Source organism: Puma concolor, chromosome D3 (assembly GCF_028749965.1).
Source record: "Puma concolor isolate L17-30 chromosome D3, mPumCon1.1.hap2, whole genome shotgun sequence".
Lineage (NCBI taxonomy): Eukaryota > Metazoa > Chordata > Mammalia > Carnivora > Felidae > Puma > Puma concolor.
Genome location: NC_141678.1, coordinates 80148010 through 80171634, shown reverse-complemented (window position 1 = coordinate 80171634; position 23625 = coordinate 80148010). Strand labels below are relative to the sequence as shown.

General features: G+C 44.6%; 1 protein-coding gene across 8 annotated transcripts in view; it reads left to right on the top strand.

Moving 5' to 3' along the window:
• The window catches only part of RNF152 (ring finger protein 152), a 78966-nt gene that overhangs the window by 28514 nt on the left and 26827 nt on the right, over positions 1-23625 (top strand). Inside the window, exon 1 of one of the 8 annotated variants that reach the window (XM_086683142.1) lies at positions 8158-8311. The exons of the other annotated variants lie outside the window; for them this stretch is intronic. The gene's annotated coding sequence lies outside the window, so the exon portion shown is untranslated. Of the gene's footprint in view, positions 1-8157; positions 8312-23625 lie in introns of those variants that run through there. 8 annotated transcript variants of the gene reach the window in all.

Genomic DNA, 23625 nt, shown 5'->3' with positions numbered 1-23625 from the left:
TGTTTTAGTTATCTGATGACTTAAAGTAACAGGGCAAATGCATTATTTTGGAAAATGCTATTAAAAAAATTTTTTTTTAAGTTTTTTTCCTTTTTTTTATAAAAAATTTTTAAATGTTTATTTATTTTTGAGAGAGAGAGAGAGAGCAGGGGAAGGGCAGAGAGAGAAGGAGACACGGAATCTGAAGCAGGCTCCAGGCTCTGAGCTGTCAGCACAGAGCCCGATGTGGGGCTCCAGCCCATGAACTGTGAGATCATGACCTTAGCTGAAGTCAGACGCTTAACCGACTGAGCCACCCAGGCGCCCCAAGTTTTTTTTTTCTTTTGTGTGTGTGTGTGTGTGTGTAAGAGAGAGAGAGAGAGAGAGAGAGAGAGAGAGAGAGAGAGCAAGTGCAGGAGAGGGGCAGAGAGAAGGAGAGAGAGAATTCCAAGCAGGCTATGCATTGAGAGTGCAGAGCCTGATGCAGGGTTTGAACTCACAAACTGTGAGATCATGACCTGAGCCGAAATCAAGAGTTGGACGCTTAACCAACTGAACCACTCAGGCGCCCTGGAAAACACTGTTGAACCTAGATGTTTATACACTTCCGTGACAAATTTACCTTAAGTGACTATTGATTAACAGGGCTGGGACTGCGAGGTGTTTTGTGATAGAGTGCTGTCCAAAAATAGAATGAAGAAAGGCAAACAGCCCTGGCTTTGGCTGGCCAGGGCCTGGAAGACGTGGAAGTAACGTGGAATTATGTGCTACTTTTCCGCTTCGTACAAGCAGAACATGGCCATGAACCATGAGGCCTGGGCATTAAAGAAATCCATGTACCCACAATGGAATATTACTCAGTCATAAAAAAAAGAATGAAATCTTGCCATTGGGGACAACGTGGACGGATCTAGAAGGTATTTTAGGCTAGGTGAAACAAGTCAGACAAAGGCAAATGGCATATGTCACATATATGTGGAATCTAAAAAACAAAACAAACAAGCAAAAACAGAAGTAGCCTCCTGAAAACAGAGAACAAACTGGTGGTTGCCAGAGGGGGAGGGGGGGCGGGGGAGGGGACAAAACAGGTGAAGGGAATTAAAAGATACAAACTCCCATTTATAAAACAAGTCACGGGGATGAAAAGTCCAGCGTGGGGAATAATAACGTTGCATGGTGAGGACACTTATCGTGATGGGCAATGAGTGATGTATAGGGTCGTCGAGTCACTATGTTATAGACCTGAAACCAGTATAACATTGTATGTCAATTACACTTCACTTATAAAAATGTAAAAAAGGTAATTGGTAGGTTATGAGGAGAATTGCAGTAATAAGGAGCATTCTCTTGCCTGTCTCTGCTTGTAGGCAAAACCCTGTTGATGGAGGTGTTGAAAATTTACTTCATTTTTCCAGGACTCAACCCAGAGTATTCTGAGGCCCTAAAGGTTCAAAAGCAAGGCCCAGATGGAATGTACGACAGCTTTTGATGCAAAAATTATTTTAGTGTCACCATGAAAACAAAATCACATGGACAGTGCTTCATGTCCTGAGGGAGGCATCGAAATAAGGAGGTGGGTGGTCGGGAGTTGGGTGCCTCGCCTTTGGATGAATCATCTAATTTCCTTAGAGTCTCAGTTTTCCCATCTGCAAAATAGGGAAAATTGTACACTTTCTCCCTTTTACGGTATTGGGTCATAGACACAACACTGGAAACTGATATGTTATACAACTGGTAAGTAGGGGTTATCAGCACAAAGGTAAAAAGTCAGCTTCTCCCCCTTTTATGCCCATTTCCCTGCATCTTATTTAAATTATATTCACTCCAGAGTTTTGATTGAAAAATGCTTGTTTTCCCGTGTTTTACTACTTAATTAATCTAAAATGTTGCCCTGAGTAATGGCACTCTATCTAGACGAGGGCTGTTCAAAGAGGAGAAATTGTGCAGAAGGATGTTTGTAAATAATGCTTAGGTGACACGATTGTGATAATTACGGCTTTTTGAAGATGAGTTTTATAGCAAGTCTTCAATTTTCCTGTCACTTGTTTTCTGGGCTCTCCCACTTAAGCAGGCACATTTGTTTCATGGAACTAGCTCTTCGGGGACCTGAATCCCGGGAGAGCTCAGCAGCTCTGTGAATCCACTTTTCATTTTCTGTGGCTAATTTTGCAGACTTTCAAGAGGATGCAGGTTGCTTTACTGTCCCCTTTCCCCAGCCCAGGTAAGGACAGAAGGAAGAAGGTGTAGCAAATTCCTAACCACTCAGTCTCCAGCTCATAATGAATAGCCATCCCTGCCTCAGACTGACCTTGAACTCTATACCGGGCCCCCAGTGGCCAGAAGGGGCCCTAGTGATGATGCTCTGATGATGCTTTGGGTGGAATCCCCAGCTCAAGGTTGACCCCTCTCCCCATTCTCGCACATCCCTTCCCTGTCTCTTGGGAGGTTCTGAGCCCTGGAGGCGTCCTGAAAATGAGGACCCTCCTGCAGTTGGATGAGCACCCTCAGGAGTCTTTGAAGTAAACTCTCGGGACCTCCAGGCTTTGTTGCTTTCTCAGGAGAGGGACCCAATTTTCTATTTCACTATGTTGTTCTCCAGCTTTTTGTTGTTCAGGGTCTTGACCATCAGTGTCATGTCTTTAGTTTATTTACTAACTCAGTTGGAATCTAATTCCAGATAGAAGTCAGCCAGTAAACTTTGTTAATGGCTCTTTTTGGAAGCTTCTAGAGTCACCATTGGAGGAGCCCTTGGAGGTCATCTTGTCCAGCCCTCTCACCTTAACCAGTGAGAACCCTGAGGCCCAGAGGAGTTGAGTGGCTGGTCCAGGTGAATTAATGGCAGAACCAGAACATGAACCCAGGGCTCTTCAACCACCTGGATGTAGGGAAACAGGGATGTAGGGAAACATGGAGTAAAGAATACTTAGCAGGTGTGTTCTCTATTAGCCAGCTTATACCTGAGTCACATGGATTAGAACATCCTCATTTTATTACAAGTTTATGGTTGATTCCTGGTAAACCAGAACTCCCATGTAAAGCTACCTTGTTGAAAAGCTTTAAAAATGCATTGGTGTACTTTTCTGAAATAGTGGCCCAAAGTGACTCCTAGTTGTCAGGGGATCTTGCTGCCCCTAAGAATCATTCCAAAATATTGGTTATAATTGTATAAAATGATCGCTTCAGAGCCTGGATTTGGCATGAATAAAAGCCACGAAATCTATTTCAGTATTCCTCCTGTCTCCCACCACATTAGCTTATTTAAAATATACTATTCTGGTTGTTTGAATTATTCCACATGATCTTTAAAGCCCTGTTTGTTGTTATGTTATAGTTTTGGGTATGGAGTCGAGTTATCTTAGTTCATGTAAATCATGTAACTTGCTCGCATTATACCAGTTGCCTTCTGATGCAGCAGTGATATTTTTTTTTCCCTGACCTACCATTTTCACATCAGATTGAACACAGACTCAGGCAAGGTATAAGCTTGGCAGTGAGATTTGCTTGGCTTGTTTACTTTCTCCCATTGTTAAAGTGGCTATGATTTAGCACCAGGTTCTTCTCTCCCTGATGTGCTTGGGAGGAGGGGTATGTGTCACCCCAAGGCATCAGAGAAAGTGTGACCATCATATGAGAACGTCCTTTGTGTAGAAAAGCCTTACCCACTGCTTCCTGATGACTCTAGCTAAGATAATATCACCTTCCAGAAAAACCACTGAGATTCTAAATACATACCACGTCCTCAGTTAAGAAGACAGAAGGTAATTCTGAATAGCATGCAGGATATAGGGGCATCATGCTGGTTTCAAGCGTGCAGGCTATGGACATCACTTATAAATTTTTCTCGAGATGGGTGTTATATATGTATATGTCTTAGCAAGTTCAGATTGTTTTGGTTTCTTCAAACTGAGAGCTCGCTTTTTCTCTGCATGTACTTTCTTGCGCAGCTAACTCTGAGATAGTTATGACATCATAGTCTGTATAATGGATTACTGCCTCAGTGGGCTTTCTGGTTCTTCCAGCCGTAGGGAAGGGGTCTGGCTTGAAGTGTGTTTACCAGTGGTAGTGCATGGAAGTTTCCACTTGGCATGTACTGGCTGAGGAACTGAGATAATGACTGAGGCTGAGTGAAAACACTTCTTGTTAGCAGTGTGGTGAGAGCTTGGAAAGGAAAGTAATATTGCAAACATCACCTTAGCGTGGGGAAGCAACACTTGCGACAGAGGGAAAGTGGGACTTAGAAATATGAGATCAGATTTAAATTCAGCCCGGTCCCAGACATGAGACCTGGTTAAGTCATGCAGCTCTGAGTTTTAACTGAAAAATAAGGATGGTGGGCAGGGGCGATAGGCAGGATGGTAGTGGTGACATTTGCCTTACTCTGGGACAGGCTGAATAATGGCCCCCCCAAGATATCCTTGTCCTGATCCCCCGAACCTGTGAATGTTACCTTACATGGCAAAAGGGACTTTGTAGAAGTGATTAGCGATCTGGAAATGGAGAGGTTATCCTGGATTATCTGTGTGGGTCTAAAGTAATCGCAAGGGTCCTTCCTGAGAAGACAGAGGCAGCGAAGGAGCCATGCATGGGTCAAACAATGCAGGTGACCTCTAGAGGCTGAAAAAAGCAAGGAACAGATTCTCCCCTCAGGGCCTTCAGAAGGAACCAGCCAAGCCCACACCTTGACTTTGGGTTAGGGAGGCTCTTTTGAGTCTGGCCTCAGAAGAGGCCCCTCTGGCCTCCAGAACCGTAAGAATAAATTCATGTTGTCTTAAGCCACTAAGGTTGGGATAACTTGTTATAGCAGCAAGAGAAAACTAATACCTCCTAGTGCTTATAACGATTACATGTGACTTTGTATTTCTATATCTGTAACTCTCTTTCTTATATTTGTAAGTGCTGCATGGATTTGAGTACTTTTAAAATGCATTTTTATATTCATCTGAATTTCCATATTAAAGTGGTATGGAGATGTCAGGAAGACCAGGAGAACAATTTCAATTATGCAGCGAAAGATTGTGTCTGAAAATTTAAACTCATGTTATCAGCTAATTACTAATTGTGAAGTTGTTCATGGTCATTGGCATCTGTGAGTCACTTAGTTGAGCAGACAGGTGTGCCCCTTGCTTTCTGTACCTGTGGGTCTCAACCTCGGATGTTCGGTGGAGTCACTGGGAGGGCTTTTAAAAGTCCCAGCGTCCAGACCTCACCCCAGGACAATTAAATCAGCATCTCCACAGGTGGAACTTGAGCATTGGTGTTTTTTAAATCTCTCCAAGTGATTGTAGTGTTCAGCCAAGAATGAGACCCACTGCAGAGGTATGTGCCCGCTAAGTAAGATTTTAAATCAGTTTTCTGAAGTCTGACGACCTAGATGTTCTTTTGAGTTTTGGGGAAAATGCTCTGCTGGGGACTCTGTGTTATATCTTTCAATGATATTAACATAATCGGTTTATGAGCTGTGGTATAATTCTGGCAAGAAATACAAAAGTCTAGTTAGCCAACAGCTCCTGAGATGTTCAGCAGATTGGTGTGCCCACAATTTCAATAAGCAAATACTTTTCTCCTTGTATTGCCCAAAGGCTTTTAAAAGCAAAAGTGAGGGAGAGAGAAGAAGGATGTTGAGACCTTCTCCGTAAATGGTTGATCTCCTTGAGAATTGATAAGAATTGTATTTATTCACGTTATATGTCCTTACATTTCCAGTCTGGAGGAGAAAATAATCATTTTTGAAATTTCTTCCTTTGGAACCACTGGTGGCAGAAGCTGTGGTCTTTGAAAGTTGCCTCCCTGTGTTCCTGGGCACTTTGAGCTGTGATGTGTCGCTGAGGGCATCTCTGGGCTGCCTGTCACTAAGATGGCCCTTGTCTTTGACAGCAGGTGATGTTACCTGCATCTCGTATGTCACAGGGAGGGTATTATAGATAAAATTGTTTTTATAAATCACAAGGTGCTATGCGAATGTTGCGATTGTATTTTCAGTGGGAATTCTGGGTTGAAGTTAGAAAGCTGATAGAAAGCCTGTAGCATAAACTTATATTCATGTATAAGAACAGATAGAGGTCCTTATTTTCTAGTGTTCTAAGGTAGTGACCGAGGAGATGCACTGGGTCTTACACCTGTAGATGGCATGTGACTTTTTAAACATTTTTTTTAAGAGAGAGAGAGAGAGAGAGAGAGAGAGCATGAATAGGGTAAAGGGGCAGAGAGAGAGAGAGACTCTTAAGCAGACTCCATGCTCAGCATGGAGCCCAGCCCAGGACTCAATCCCACAACCCTGGGATCATGACCTGAGCTGAAATCAAGAGTCGGACGCTCAACCAGCTGAGCCACCCAGGTGCCCCAGCATGTGATTTTTTTTTTTTTTTTTTTTTTTAGTGGTCATTTAGGTAGTTGGGTTTAATTTTCTTTTCTATAAATGAAAACACTAATGATGTTTTGGGTGTCCAGATAGTAGGGCCGTACTACAGTGTATCTCTGGTACTGTTGAAATCTTGGCTCTGAAACTTACTGGCTGGGGGATGCTCAGGAAACTATTTAACTTCTCTCTACCTGAGTTTCTGCATCCTTAAAATGGGTGAGTGAGATACCTTCTCCTAGGACTGTTGTAAGGATTAAGTGAGGCCCCTAGAAAACTTGGTACCGTTTCTGGATGTGTCCCATAGATCTGTTCTCCTACCTCCTCACTCAAATGTGGGACAATTCAGGAACCTAGGTAAGTGTGTTTTCCACCTTTCTTTCTTCCCTCCATACCTCCCTTCAGTAAATGTTTATTGGATACCTGGTACTCATAGGAACTACACTGTGGCTACAGTGTTAATGTGAAGTAGATGGTGTGTTCCAGAACTTTAATGGTTTAAAAGTTTGATTTAAAATATTGATACAAAGTGGTGATAGGGCAGGACCGGCTGAGCAAAGCCTGTCTGTTTCTGTGAGATCAGAAATGTAAGACTGCTGTGGTTTATCTGTACCAACCAGAGTAAGATTGTAAGATGTTTTTTATAATTGTGGATATCAGTAGATGGCCTTGGGGACCAAATACAGGAAGGTCGTAGGCATGTTGCTGATGCACTGAGTGGTTGCCTGGGAAATGGACATGGTCTCTGATCTGATTTGCCAGATAATCGGTCATTTATCAAAGCAAACATTGTGACAAGGCGTTTTTGTGTGCTTGGCACTGTGCCAGCTCTCCGGGGCCCCGGGGGGTGGGGGGGGGAGGGCTGGTCCCTGCCTGGTGGAGCTTTCTGAGTATCAGAAGACTTCTTTACAGTTGAGGGGTGGGGTACTTCATAGTGTGAATGCTGGGTAGAAACTTCAGGAAGCTTTCACCAGATCCCTGAGCTCAAAGAAGTGTGTGGGGTATTTTATCGTTCATGAAACTGTTTATTTTTTTAACCTGTATTTTGGGTACCATTCATTCACAAACAGATTTACTTTGTTGTCATGAATTATATCTTTTTCATACAGTCCAAAATGAAATCCTCTTGCCCCCAAATTTCCCGTAGTATACCTTTCTTGTACCCTAATCAAGTCTATGTAGCTTGACCCAGCTCTTCAGTTACTTGGGTTTTATTATCTATGAGAGCTACTAATCAAGTTTGCTGGAGATCATAATATCCATTTGTGTTATTTTCAACTCTGCTTATCAAGACTTAAAAAAAAAGAGAGAATTATTTTAAGGTCATAGAATAATTCTGGAGAATGCTCAAAGAAATTTTGCATTTTCACCAATTCTACTTAGAACCACCTATGAAAAATGATAGTGAGGATTATAATGATGATAATGATTACATCGGCTTTCAAGTGGTTATTCTATTCCAGATTAATATCCTGAGGGCTTTGCACACACATTCTCATTTTATCACCCAGCAACTGTGTGAGCCCAGGCTTTCCTAGTGTCCACGTTTACAGATGACGCACACAAGGGCACAACAAGGTTGGATAAATTGTCCAAGTTCAAATGGTTCGCCATTGAAGGTCTCCCATTTGACTCCAGATGTGTCTGACAGATGTGCTTTCTACACTACTGTGTTCTTGCTTTGGGCAAAATGCGCATGAGGTGGTTGGGGAAGCAGAGCCAGAAAAGACAGGAAGGACATAAGTAATTCACTTCCATATATCCCTGACAGGTTTGGATGAAGGGTCATTGTATTTAAAGAGATACAGACAGCTGAGAAATTGAGTATTGCCTCAGGCCACAAAGTAAATCATTGATAGAACTTAATCCAGAAGCCAGGTGCTTTTCAAACACGTTCCGTGAAGGCTCAGTGGACGCGCCTGCACAATCTCCATCGATTCAAATGAGTTGAAGAAGGAGGGATCCATTTTGTTACAGGTAACCTGAAGTCAGAGGTTTAAGAATTTTTAATTTGGATGAAATTCTAAAACTATGCGGGCTTTGGCACCTGTTTGGGCAGACTGGGCAGATTGGGCAATGCCAGTTTGGGCACATTACCTCAACTGAGCAGTGAATACTTCCTTTGTGTGGCTGTTGGGAGGAAGCGGGGCTGGTGGCACCTGGAACTTTGTCGGTATTCTCTATAATCGCTCACTGATTGGTCACTTGTTATGCATTTGAAATAACCTCAGGGAGAGTTGGGTTCTCAAAACTAATCATGGGCCTAGGGAAGTTCTTCAGGGTCAACTTGAAGGTAGCAGAAATGGAGACTTTCTAAAAAATTCTCTGGCCATACCACACAGCAATTGCATCTCGGTTTTTGCGTGTTGGGTACCGAAGACCATTTGCTTTGGAAAGGGCACTTCGTGCGTAGGTTGTGAGCTGTTAACCGCCCCCCTCCTTCCAGTGTTCCACCCAGGGCAGCATTTCCGTGGCACAGACTTGGCTCCTAACAGCTAACAGTGAGGAGAAACAAGGAAAACTCTCGGCCCTTATCCAGCCTCCCTTTCCATGCCCTTCCTGGATTGGTCAAGACTCCAGGACCTCCACTGGGGGTGTGCCAGACATTCTCTGTTCATCCCTCCAGATCAGTCTCCCATCTTCCCAGACCTTCTTGGGCTGTGTCAAGGGAAGCCAGCCTTCCTTGCCCTCTGGCTTCAGGTTGGGGTTGACTACTGGCAGGAGATAATAGGACAGAGAAGAGAGAAGTCGGAGCCCTCCTCTGCTTTCCCACACCCTTGCTCCCTCCCTGCCTGAGCCCCCATTCCCTCTCTCTATTAGCTCCTGCTGGAAAGAGCCCCTTTCCATGTTCCAGAACACCAGGCTTTTACTTACTGTGGTGACAGTTCTCTTCTCTTGCCCTTCAGCTCTGGGGTTGATAGGGGCCTTCTAGTGTTGCTAATCCCTGGGGGCCTTGAGAGGACCCTCACCCCTGCCCAGACCTGCATATAGTCCCTTCCTTAACTCTCTTCAGATACTTCCCAGGAAGCTATAGCTGTGTCCAGCTTAAGTCATGGACAGACTGGATCGCTATGTGTTAACCGGCATATGGGGTGCCTGGGTGGCTCAAGTCGGTTGAGCGTCCGACTCCAGCTTGGGTCATTATCTCACGGTTTGTGAGTTCGAGCCCCACATCAGGCTCACTGCTGTCAGTCTGTCAGCACGGAGCCTGCTTCGGATCCTCTGTCCCCCTCTCTCTGCCCCTCTCCTGCTGGTGCTCTCCCCAAAATAAATAAATATTTTTAAAAATGGTAAGCATATGGGATGCCTGGGTGGCTCAGTTGGTTAAGCACCCGACTTCGGCTCAGGTCATGATCCCACAGTCTGTGGGTTCGAGCCCGCGTCGGGCTCTGGGCTGACAGCTCAGAGCCTGGAGCCTGTGTCTCCCTCTCTCTCTGCCCCTTCCCCACTCTCTGTCTCTCAAAACTAAATAAACATTTAAAAAAAATTTTTTTAAATGGTGAACATGTGAGTGTCGCTTGTTGTTTTCTTACTGACTTCCAGTTTAATTAGAGGAAGGTGATGGTAGAGGAGGGGTATTAATTAATTTATTTTTTAAATTTTTACTATATCTGACATGTGCACTTCTCTTTTAGGATATGGAATCGTTCGCACATGTGGTATGATTTTAGTGGTCAGAAAAATTATGGGAGCCTGACATTTCTTGCAAAAATATTGAGAAACCTAGAAAACTTCGGTCATGGTGGGACAGAGAGAGAGGACAGAGTCAGTAAGAGCCTTCCTGGCCCCCGTGGCGCTTTAGTTGGCTGGTGTGATAGCAACCCCTGATGTGATAGAGCAGTTTTTCAGTGGAACATCTATCCGGGATGTGCGGGACACAGTTCTAGAGGCTGGGGATGCGGCACCAAATACAACACACGTAGAGCCCATGTTCTGGGGACTCAGTGGGGTGACGCCGAATAAAATAGGTGAGTGACACACGGTGTTCGAAGATGATGTGTCCAGAGAAGGATAACCGAAGGAAGAAGAGAGGGGATGTTGGGAGGCACTGCAATTTTTAAAAAGGCAGTCAAAGAAGACCTTCTTAAGGAAGTCACCTCGAAGGAGGTGAGGAGGAAAACCCATCAGTCAGTATCTGAGAGCAGAGCTGGCAGGCAGCGGGGAGAACAGGCCTGGAGCAGAGGGAGCCAGGGGTCCGCAAGGGGAGGCCCCGAGATGTGACAGTGATGTCACGGGGCCCTGTGGGTCATTGGAAGTACTTTGGTTTTACTTCTCACGGCACCTGTGGCTATCCTAGGGCTTGAGGGAGGAGTCCCTTGCTCTGACTTTCGTCTTACCGTACCCTGGATGCAGTACCCAGAGTAGACTGTAGGGGGCAGAGGAGGGGTGCGGGGAGCCAGACCACCATCTTGCCAATGCTCCTGGCGAGAGTGCTGGTGGCCTGGACCAGGATGCAGCAGGGGAGTAGGGAAAAATGGTCTGATTCCAGACATTTGTAGAGTGAAGCCGATGGGGTAGGTGGAATATGAGGCATGTGAACGAGAGGAGACTGGATGGGGCTGAGGGTTTTCACCTGCACTGCTACAAGGATAGAGTTGCCAGGAAGTGAGATGGGGAGGACTGTGGGGACAGCAGGTCTGGGGCTGTGTTGAGGGGAGACCAGAATTCCATGCTGGACATGCTCACTTTGAGAAGTTTATGAGGAACCCCAGTGGTGATCTCAGATGTGTGACTATTGTCAATGTTTGAATGGTAATTTTAATTTTCCAATTATATTACCCTTGGCAGCTGGCTTTCTCTGAGGTGTGTTTTAAGAAAAAGAAATGTGTAGGAGTGCCTGGGTGGCTCCGTTGGTTGTGTCCCACCTTGGCTCAGGTCATGATCTCGCTGTTTGTGAGTTCAAACCCCACATGGGGCTTTGTGCTGACAGCTCTGAGCCTGGAGCCTGCTTCAGATTCTGTGTCTGTGTCTCTCTCTGCCCCGTCCCTGCTCTCTCTCTCTCTCTCTCTCAAAAATAAACTTAAAAAAATATTTTTTGAAGAAATGTTTATACCATGGCTGTAGTGATTTTGAGAGTAAGCCTCAAGGCAGACTATGCAGTGCCTATATTTTCCATTGATGCAAAGCCATCTTTGCATAGTTAACAGATTCAAGGACACTTGTGGGAATTCATCCTGAGCCAAGAGACTTTTGGCACTGTTTTACCAGCTCCTACTATAACTACACCAAACCTTTTTTAGAGCACAGCTGCCTTCTATGGCATTATGCAATGAGGGTTTCTAGTCAGCCACAAAAACAGACCTCATGCAAATGGAAATAGCACATTTAGCAAGGTTCCTGTTTGCTCGTGTGTTAAAACTCTCCTGCCCTTTCAGATACGTTTTTCCTTTAAAGATAATTCTGCTACCTCTTTCTTGTGCTTTTCTCTCCATTTCTTCCTTCTGATGTATTCCTGAAAGTTCTATTTTCTTGTTGGTAATGTCACATTTGCTCCCAAAGGGGAGTTAGGCGGCAAGTAGGGGAGAGGATAGCAGTGTTTATGGAGCAGCTGGCTGCTGGACTGGATACCTTAGCAATTACCCGTTTCATCCTCAAAACAGTATTTTGAGCGAGGTGTGATTCTTCTTGCTTAACGGATGAGGAAACTGAAACTCAGCGAGGTTAAATGATTTGCCTAAGGCCGTGTAGCTAATTAGTGACGAGCTGAGATTCCCATTAGTGAATTTCCAAGGTCCAGGGACTCTGCTCTGCCCAAAATTCTGTCTTCGGGCACCTTAGTGCTTCTAGATGTTAGTGCATTGCCTCATCTGGACTTACCGATGCAGAAGAGGGGAGCAGCACCAGTATTTCTGTGCCCGATGCCTCTTTCGTCAATGCTTCCACATGCTTCCACCATGTTCAGTGGTGGTAGGCGGGGCGGCAGGATCTCAGGGCTTACAGTTGAGCGAACAGTAAGGAAACGCACGGGTGAAAAGCAACAAGAGGCAGGAGCAGGTGCATCACAAGTGTGCCTTGGTCTGTTTGGGACCACTTCTACCTCGCCCTTCAGCCTCTAAGCTGAAGAATAGTCCAGCCGGGGAGGTGAGGAAGAAGGCTCTGGACAGCAGGCGCAGCAAGAACAAACAGAGGCAGGGCTGAGCCTGGGTAGATGAGCTAGAGGCGCAGGTGTAGTGGGGAGGGAAGAGAAGTGGTCTAGGGGAGACAGAAGTGGTCTGCTCTGTAGTACTGAACGACCGTTGTGTCTTTGACTTTTTATTTCATGATCCCATGGCTGCTCTTCACGTTCGTTTTTTGGGGATTTTTTTTTTTTTTTTTAATTTTTTTTTTCAACGTTTTTTTTTTTTTTTTTTTTTTTATTTATTTTTGGGACAGAGAGAGACAGAGCATGAACGGGGGAGGGGCAGAGAGAGAGGGAGACACAGAATCGGAAACAGGCTCCAGGCTCCGAGCCATCAGCCCAGAGCCTGACGCGGGGCTCGAACTCACGGACCGCGAGATCGTGACCTGGCTGAAGTCGGACGCTTAACCGACTGTGCCACCCAGGCGCCCCATGGGGGGGGGGGGATATTTTTTAAAGGTTAGGAAAAAGGGGTGCCTGGGTGGCTCAGCCGGTTAGGCGTCCGACTTCAGCTCAGGTCATGATCTCCCAGTTCGTGAGTTCGAGCCCCACGTCGGGCTCTGTGCTGACAGCTCGGAGCCTGGCGCCTGCTTCGGTTTCTGTGTCTCCTTCTTTCTCTGCCCCTCCCCCACTTGTGCTCTGTCTCTCTCTATCAAAAATAAATAAATGTAAAAAAAAATTTTTTTAAAGGTTAGGAAAAAGACCAGAAGAAGCGTGAGCGCGGATGGGTGAGGGTGCACGGCTGCTTTTGAGCGGGCTTATGCTGAGGCTCATCACGTGCAAGTATGACTACTGGAAGGACAGTTTTAACTGGGAGGAATGCAAGATGGGCTGCCTCTGCTTTGGGCAGCTAGTGTCCCAGAGTGAGGGGTGTGAGTGTTTGGGGGGTACTCACATAAATCTGGCGGCGTCTTAAAGGACGCATGTGCCTCCCCATGTAAGATGAAATGATAAAAACAAAGCAAAACAAAACTACGCTGTAAGGGAAGAAATCTTTTTGACTATAAACTTCACCCTTCAGCACGTACACAGATGAAAGGTTGATGTTTTCTAGCACAAAGCTTCCAGATGGCTTGGTCGGCACGCGCCGTATGCCCAGCTGGCGTGGCCCCGGCATGTGGAGCTGGTGAGAGGTCTGGCACTCCAGGCCATCTTCGTTGTTTAACTAGATTCTATCTGAGATCCCTAGCATTTCTCTTCTTAGCACGGTCAAAACTGTCGCCTCTACAAGTGAATAAGAAAATCATCTTAACCCAACCTCCCTACTGTTATAAAAGTCTTACAGTATCACCCGTATTTTTTTGCCCTTGGATCCACTTATGGATCCCCAGGTCCCTTGGATCCACTTATGGATCCACTTCTCCCCCGGGGAAGCAGGGAGAATAAAATGAATGAAATAGCCTGTTTGTTACGTGCCATCTATAAATTGCTCATCACCAAGGTGAGTAGGTGAGTGAATGCGCTTTTGCAAGGCCACTGTGAATATCTAAGGGTCATCAGAGCTTTTAAAAACTAAGATAAAATGCATTTTGCTCATTCCCTTGAGAAATCAAGTCTCACTGTATCTTATTACTCTCGTTGGAGATACAAGTTTAAAGTACCTGTGACCTACAGACTCATGTTATTATTACTTTCATTCTCTCATAACCTCTAGAGTTACTGTGTAGGCACAAGATGAATCACTTGTGATTGGACAATCTCTGCTAGTGATTTAGGAAAAAAAAAAAAATCTGACCTCCAGGTAAAAATGCCGCTGTGAATGCCCTACAGTCCCAAACACATTCCTCAAACATACAACAATAACCAACACACGAGAAACCCCAGAGCCACTGTGTTGGCTTATTCCACCAGATCGAGATGATGAATGTCCTTTGCCATAGTAGGAGGTGGGCGGCAAGGTATTGATTTTATGATTGCCAGTGTTCTGTTACTTATAACTCTTTTACGATTAGTTGTGTGAGATTTGATAAAAGGCGCTTGCTCATAAATTTGACTTGGACCTCCATACAAAATGCTAAGCATCATTTGTGCTTTGTAGAGTTTTGCCCTTTGTGCTGTTTAGACACCTAGATGCTGTAGGTTTTTTAACAATAGCTGGCATTCCTAAAGAAGTTAATGTCTAATTTGGTGAGGCTCACCTTGGGAAACCAGTGAAAATGGCTAGAAACACATCGTGGGCCTAAGTCATTTCTAGCTAGAGCTGGCTTTTTCTCTTAGGGTGTGCAATAGCTGAAAAGTTTTCTCAGTCACTCCAAAACGGTCGTTGAGGGGTTGCCTGGGTGGCTCAGTCGATTGAACGTCCAACTCTTGATTTGGGCCCAGGTCATGATCTCATGGTTTGTGGGATTGAGCCCCGTGTTGGGCTCTGTGCTGGTGTGCAGAACCTGCCTGGAATTCTCTTTCTCCCTCTCTCTGCCTCTCCCCCATTCATGCTTTCACTCTCTCTCTCTTTCAAAAAAAAAAAAAAAGTGGTTGTTGAGGTATCGCTGATATACACCCAACATAGGTCATGCTAAAATCCCTCCGACAGAGCAGGTCGGCAGCTGGCTGGCCAGGTGTGAACTCCAGAATGCAGTACACTTGGGAGGAAAACCCGTCGAAACCACTTCCATTCTGTGGAGTCAGGTGGTTGCGGTTGAAGGGGCTTGCCTGAAACAGTCAGGAAACAGGAAGCGACCCGGGCATCTCACCCAGGAAGGCGCTCGGTAGTCAAGCATTTGCTCTTTCGCCATGAAGGACGGGATAGGCCGGGCAAGAGGCTTGTGTGGGTTCTAATTTTTGTGAAAACAAGTCTCTGTGGAGACAAAGCCCTTGTGACTGTTGGCCTGAGTCTGACAGCTGCCAGGCTTGTTAAAATGACAGCAGGATTCAGAAGAGAAACGGGCAGCTCGGAACACGGGAGAATGTGTTCTGCTTTTATGTCTGGCGTGCGGTCAGCTGTCAATTAATAGAACTGCTCTGTGAGTTAGAAAAGCAGGCCACAAAGGGTCTTTCAGGAAATGTTTATAATGTGGAGTTATTCTGACCCTTGCTGTGTTGGCTGCAAAATGGAACAATGGCTTCTTCCTAACAAATTGTCCAGTAGGAAAAAGTGTAGTGATGGGAATTGTTGGTTACGTTGATAACAAACCGAATGTGGTAGATTTGCAGTAAAAAGAAATGTGAGTCTTAAAAACATCAGAGCTGAGTTCAGTTTTGTAATTTGCTGGTACAGTCCTTGTGCTGGGTTTCAAAGTAATGCCTTCTAGCACATTCCTCGGGTCAAATCCAGCCTGCCCCCTGTTTCCACAAATCAAAGTTTTGTTGGAACCCAGGGCATCCATTCGTTTGGGAATTAGTGTGTGGCTGCTTTCTCCTACAGTGGCAGGGTTGAGTAGTTATGGCAGTTACGGTGTGGCCCGCGAAGCCTAAAATATTTACTATCTGTCCCTGTAGAGGAAAAGTTCGTTGACCTCTGTTCTAGAAGTTTGCCACTCAAAGCAGCATTGGCGATTCGTTGGCACATTGACGTTTGGGAAGCGCTGGCCGGGGGCAGGGGTTCCTTACCTGGAGCTTCAGTGATCGAACTCCCTGAGGTTATGGGCACACTTCTGCTGGGGCACATGCATATTATTCTGCACCTCTACCCTCTCAGACACAGAAGAATCTGCACCCGTTGTCACTTTCTCAGAATGGTTTGTAGCCCTAAAAGTGAAGAATCATTAGTCTTGAAGAGGGAGACCTTGACTCAGAACTCTTGGATTCGTGTTTGAAATGATGGTTACAAAGATCTCACTACTGTACACCAAGAGAAGTCAGACCAACTTATGCTTATTTATTTATCTGTTCTTAAATCAAGAATGTAAGATTTGCAGCCCAGTATACAGCAGTGAGATATGACATTTCCTAACTATTATTAATGGACAAGGGACTGTTTCATGGATATTGGTTCCTTGAGCCTTAATAGCTAGTGTCATATCACATTGTGGTTCTGGAGATATTTATTACGTGCCTCTCCCATTTGGAAAAATGAAAACTCTGAGGTCCAAAATCATAGGCCTTGGTGGTGACTTTTTATGGGTATCCACTAGAAATGACTGCTAGTTAGCTTGACAACGTTATTAAACATCCATCATGTGTGGAACCCTGTAGGAATTTCCAAGAAGCAGAAGATCGACTGTATAATGGGCTGGGACTGACTTCTGATCACCTTTCCCATGAACGGCTGTTTCATGTACTATGTGAGCCTTTCTCACCCCAGGTTAGGCACCTGTAGTAGGTAGTAGGAACCAGAAGATTTATATATCATCTTCAGGGTACATATATGGACACGTTTCTTGGGATGGAAGCTGAGCAGATCAGCAGAGGAAGGAATAACAATGGTGCTTTTAGCAAAAACTGTGGTGGGACGCTGGGGTGGCTCAGTCAGTTAAGTGTCTGACTCTTGATTTCAGCGCAGGTCATGATCTCACGGGTTCATGGGTTCAAGCCCCGTGTTGGGCTCCGCACTGACAATGCAGAACCTGCTTGGGATTCTGTCTCCTTCTCTCTGTGCCCCTCCCCTGCCCTCTCTCTCTCTCTCTCTCAAAATAAATAAACATTAAAAAAAAAAAAAAACTGTGGTGTCAGAGGTAAGAGAAAGTGAAGAAGCTCAGAAATGCAAGCCTAGCTGAGGAGCCCTGACTTTGGAACCAAAATATCACCCCCACAAGCCTAAAAAGGTACATATCACTTTACTACACCACTTTAAACTTTTTGTTTTTAATCCATTAGAAATTAATATAGAGAAAGATGGACTGTTACCAGGAGGACCATAAATATTTTTTTGGTGCTGTTTTTCAGTGGGAGACTTCTTCTCTGGGACAAACAGGTTCCTGGGGTCCTGGGTTCTGGGAGCTGGGATGGATTGTTCACAGCTTTTGGGCTGCCTGGGACCCATGGACTCTGAAAGTCCACCTGGGAAGCCAAGAAGTTAGAAGCGAACACACAGATTAGTGTGACAAGGAGAAAGACCAAGGATGACACAGTCAGATAGAACTAGAAACTCCCAGGCCAGAGCATGAGGCTTTGGAAGAGGAGAGGGAGCCGTGGGAGACAGGACAGGACCTCTGCTTTGTAGGCATAGCTTCTTGGAATGTGGGCTACAAAGAAAGGACACACCAGTCCAAGTTGCAGGATCCTAGGCGATTTAACTGGTGTTGTCCACTACATGGAGGCAAGACTTTGGACATCTCCAGTGGAGCTCAGCTCCTAGCAGTATCCACTGACAGGGCCTGGGAGCAGTGATAGCTGATGACTGTGAGCACCCCTATGGTTAATAAGATCTTGGTTTCTTTCTTTTAAGGATTAAAACCAAAAATTTTTAAGTACTCTCTACACCCAGCATGGGGCTGAAACTCACAACTCCGAGATCAAGAGTTGCATACTCTATGACTAAGCCAGCCGGGCGTCCCACTTAGATCTTGGTTTCTAAATGCCATTCTGCAACTGAGAGGAATGAGCTCTTGGGAGGAGTGGCCGATTCTGGGCCTGGGACAGGAAAAGTATAAGATGAGCCTAAAGCATCTTTTTATGTCACAAAGTAAGGAAGTGCTCAAAGAGCGATGGGGACATAGGAACCAGCCTGAAAGGAGCCCCCAGGAGCCACATAAATTTACAGCATGAAGATAAATATGGCAATAATGAGTCCTAACTCATTGAATAATATAAAATCAATGAACCCATACTAGTATGAATAAAATAAATATGGAAAAGAGGACATTCGATTAGAATGTCAACTAACAAATGTAGAAGAAAGGGTAGAATTAAAAATCACCATCTGGCAACCATCGTGTTATAGTTAATTCAGGCAAGAAATTTTAAAGCATGCTAAGGTGAGTGGATGAAAGTTTGATAAGGAATAAGCTTTATAAAGCTTCAACATATCTCTCTACAAAACGCTCCTTAAATACAAAAGAGGGGTGGGGCGCCTGGGTGGCTCAGTCGATTAAGCGGCCAACTTCGGCTCAGGTCATGATCTCACGGTCCGTGAGTTTGAGCCCCGCATCAGGCTCTGTGCTGACAGCTCAGAGCCTGGAGCCTGTTTCAGATTCTGTGTCTCCCTCTCTCTGACCCTCCCCCGTTCATGCTCTGTCTCTCTCTGTCTCAAAAATAAATAAACATTAAAAAAAAATTTTTAAAAAATACAAAAGAGGGGAGGGATTAAAGATTGCCTTTGCAGTGGAGAAACTTGGGAGACACAAGTGATCAAATTAATGTAACATAACCACCTACTAGAATTACTTCTGTAATTCTTCTCTCTTCTGCCCACCAAATAAAATGTATAAACTGAATTTGTTCATGAGAAAACGTCAGGCACACTCAATTGAGGGATATTTTACAAAGTAACTCTTGGTAATTTTCAAACTGTGAAGGTTATACAAAGTCAAGAGAACACTGAGGAATGAAGAATTGTGACCTGTAAATACAACCTGTGACCCTGGATTCTCTCCCTTTGTATTATCAGGACATTTGGTGAGATTTTCTGAATTTAATAGTTGTACTGCTGTTAACGTAGGAAATACTTTGAGCATATGAGAGTAAGGGACTTAGGTCTGCAACTTACCATCAAATGTTACAGGGAAGGGGGAAGTTATTTGGTTTTTTGCAAGGAGGTGGGGTCCTATGAGTAATCATTGTATTGAAGTTGTGGAAGCTGATGGCAAAAGCTCAGCTCGGATTGTTGACGGGTGAGGAAGGTTGAGAACAGATTGGCAGCCCATGTTGTCGTGTTGTCATTAGCGGAGAAGCAGGTACCAGTAGGGACAAGAAGGACAGAGGAACAGATGGGGAGTAGTCAGTTTAGGATAAAGAAGCTCAACGTACAAAAAGGTGAAAGTCCTCCAGGAGGGATTAAGTGGGTGGCAAGGAGGTGAGTCCTGAGAAGAGGATGGGGAAGACTCTGATAGATCTGGGTGGGGAGGGGAAAGCAAGGACCTTGAATGGGACTTTGAACAGCAGACATGCATCAGCTTATGTGCTAGTTCTTTGCTGGAGCCTCCAAGTGCCTGCCTAGTCAATGGCGGCTCTTCTGTCTCTTTGCAGTCATTGTTAGCACTGTCTGAGGATGCTCTGTGACTGTTTGTAGATGCCTTGGGGCCAAGCTGGGTGGGAGGGGTGGCAGGAGAGATGGTTTGCCAGGGACTAAAGAAGGATCACAGCAGTTAGTTCTAGAAAGCGAGGTTGGGTTAAGTTCACACTGAGGTACATTTCATTGGATCTTGGTTCTCTGAGATTCATTTCTGCTAATACTAATGAAAATCAGGCTGGCTTCAAGTACAGGCTGAAATGTGAGCATAAGTATTACTCCTGCACCTTTGGTTATAGGGCTGAACTTTGGAGTCCTTCTTGTAATTGGATTTCTCATCTCTTGAACATGAAGAGTTTAGAAGAGCCCCAAATCGGGGCGCCAGGGTGGCTCAGTTGGTTAAGCCTCTGACTCTTGATCTCGGCTCAGGTCATGATCTTACAATTCATGAGTTGGAGCCCATGTCGGGCTCTGCGCTAACAGCACGGAGCCTGCTTGGGATTCTCTCTCTCCCTCTCTCTCTCTCAAAATACATAAATAAACATAAAAAAAAGAGCCCCAAATTGAACAAATAGGATTGTTCGTATTTCATATTAATTTAATTCACCAAAGTTATGAATGCCTGGCATGTGCTTAAAAGCTGTGGTTTATAAAGACAAAGAACACCCATTTCCTGCTCTAGAGGAACCAGATGGGGAGGGGGGAACTGAATGAACAAGCACTTACAATGCAGCATGGGAAGGGGATTCATAGAGGCTGTACAGGGCTGAGGAACTTGGGAGGAGGGAGCCTCCAACTCTTTTTTTTTTTTAATGTTTATTTATTTTTGAGAGAGAGACAGAGCATGAGTAGGGGAAGGACAGAGAGAGAGGGGAGACATAGAACCCAAAGCAGGCTGCAGGCTCTGATGTGGGGCTCAAACCCACAAACCATGAAATCATGACCTGAGCCAAAGTCGGAGGCTTAACTGACAGAGCCACCCAGGCTCCCCTCCTCCAACTTTATAGGGATTGTAGAGGGAAACTTTCGAGTCTGGAGGAACAGTGTGATGTTTCTTCAAAGAAAGGCACAGAGGCAAAGAACCAGGAGGTGGAGGGTGTCCTGGAGCCTAGGGGAAGGTGTGGGGGTGGGAGACGGAGCCTGTGTGATTAACGGGGACGAGGTCTAAGGACCCTGAGTACCACTCTAGTGGAGTCTAAAGGAAAGAATGCATTTGGGCGCCAGGAGCCCTGCTAGACACTTGGCCTGGTAAAATAGAAAATTAAGATAAGCACAAGGGGCACCTGGCTGGCTCAGTTGGTCGTGCGTGCAACTCTTGATCTTGGAGTTGTGGGTTCGAGTCCCACGTTAGGTGTAGAGATTACTTACAAATAAAATCTTAAACAAAAAGAAAGAAAAGAACAGCACAAAGCCAGTGTATTCATTTGCTTAGGCTGCCATTACAACGTAGCACGGGCTGGGTGGCATTGACAACAGAAATGTATATTCTCGCAGTTCTGGAGACTAGAAGTCTCAGATCTAGGTATCAGCAGGGTTGATTTCTTCTGAGGCCTGTGTCCTTGGCTTATAGATGGCCACCTTCTCCGTGAGTCTTCACGTGGTCTTCGAAATACCTGTCTGTGCCCTCATTTCCCCTCTTGACAAGGACGTAGTCATATTGAATTAGGGCCACCCTCGTGACCTCATTTTATTTAACTCAATCACCTCTTTAAAGGCCCCATCTCTAAACGTGGTCACATTCTGAGGTGAGAAGTGGGGTTAGTACTTCAACGTGTGAATTATGGGAGGGACACAATTCAGCCCATAATAGGAGGTTTTATTTTTGTAGATCCTCCCAAGTTTATGAAGTATGACTGGCAGCTTTTTGAGACGCGTACGAGGCTGGCTTTAGCTGTATTTAGCTTTCTCTCACCTATAATCTTAGAAATAGAAGGACTAACTGAACAGGTGGAATGGAGATGAATTTTACACATTTGCAGGCATCATGACACTTCACTCCCAGAATACATCTCCTGAGAACAAGGACATTCTCCTACAAAATCACCGCATGACACCCAAGAAATTCACCGTCAGTTCAATAATATCATCTAATGTAAAGTCCACATTAGAATATGTCCTTTATCACTGTAGAGTCACTCCCCCTCCCGTCCCCGCCACCAAGTTGTGGATCCCAACATGGTTCGTGCATCTTCTTAGTCTCTTATAATCTAGAACAGTCTCCTTGCTTTTGTTTTCCTTTCCACAATGTTGCCAGTGTTGAGGAGCTCATAAAAGTCCTACGCGTCTTGTTCCTTGTGATTAAATTCAAGATGAACATTTTGGCATGGTACCTCACAAGCAATATTGTGTTCTTCCATGCACCGCTGTAGAAGGCACATGACATCGGTCTGTGCCATTATTGGGAGGTGCTAAGTTAGATCTTTGGTTAAGGTGATACGTGCCAGATCCCTCCAGTGTAGAGATGACTTTTCTCTTCACCATTTAATAAGCAATCTGTGAGCTGATCTTTGAGGCAAGTAAATATGCTATGCTGTCTTCCAGCAACTTTTCAACCCAGTGATTTTTAGCATTTATGGATGATCATTGCCCAAGTCAGTCACTACATTGGGGGTAGCAAAATGGTGGTTGTAAAAATTAATTTGTCATTTTTCATATATAAGCCAGGATTCATAATTAGAGAGAACACCCTCCCCCTTCCTCTCTTTCTTCTTCTCTTTCTACATTTTCCCCCTTCGGTTATGTTGGCTCTGTTATGATGGTTATGTTGTCTATCTGAGTTCAGCTCGGTTGTTTAATTTTATATATTTTTTAATATATTTAATTAATTATATATTATATATTTTTATATATTTTAAATTATATATATAATTTAATCTATTTAATTTTAGGGTTTGATTTTCATCCTTTTTTGATTTAATTAATTTTTTTGAAGATGTAAAATGTCTACATGACTCAAAAGTCATGGCTGTACAAGAGATACTGAGAGAGGCCTCACCCCCAAGCCCTTCCTCTCCATTCCCACCCACCCCCTTATATGTGGCCATTTACATTAATTGGTTTGTTCTCTGTTTATTTCCATAAAAATAAGCAAATATATCTTCTTATTCGCCTTCTTTCTTTCACCTTGCTTTGTTTTTTTCCTTCCACATAGTATAACCAGGTTGTCATTCCAAAGTCATTCATAGCATCTTCCACATTCTTCTGTATGACCACATACCATGCTACTCCAACTGAGTGGATAGAAACCAATTAGCTTCTGTGAATGGGAATTTAAATTTCTCCCCCGCCCCGCCCCCCCAGCATAAGGCTGTTACAAATAATGGTGAAATGAATTACCTTGTGAATGTTTTATTTTGTAGTAATGGAGGTGTATTTTCAGAGTGAGCACTTAGCTCACTAAGCTAGGTCAACAGGTAAATGTAATTACCTAGGAATTACTAGGTCAACAGGTAAATGTAAATCACACAGAGCTTTGTCAGATAACGACACCCGCCCCTCCTGCTGATGTGTTCTCCCAAGAGCAGTGTGTGAGTGTGCCTGGTGTGGGATGGATTGTTAGAGTCCTTTTTAGTTAGAGGAATGATCAGTGGCTCTCAAACCTTAGTTGACGTCACAATCAGTCCTGGAGTTTTTGCATTGGTACCACACTCCCAAGCACTGATTTATTCAGTGGTCAGTGGACATTATGAGGCATGGGAAATGATTTTATAGAAGTACTAGTTTAACATCTAAGTTTGTTAACCAACACAGTAATCCCTTCCTTTAGCTTACCATTCTAGGAAGAAGTAAATGAAAGCATACTGTTAATGCATGAATCTTAACCATGTTCATGATTCCTGAATTCCCTACAAATACTGGTGACCGTATGTCCTTAATTTTTCAAAAGTGGCCTGATTTCAGTTAGTTTTCATTTAGTCCGTAAGCATTTATTGAGCTCTTACTGGATGGCAGTCATTGCCTTTGTACTAAGGAAAGGATACAGGACAGGCCAGATCCCTGTCCTCAGGTATTCATTCTGCTTTGGGGAGATGCAGGTAAACAGGAGTCCTTTGAACCCCTCAGCTGGTCAAACACAGGATGTAAGTAGGTTCCTGCCCTGAAGGAATTCTTTCCAACGGGGGAGACACA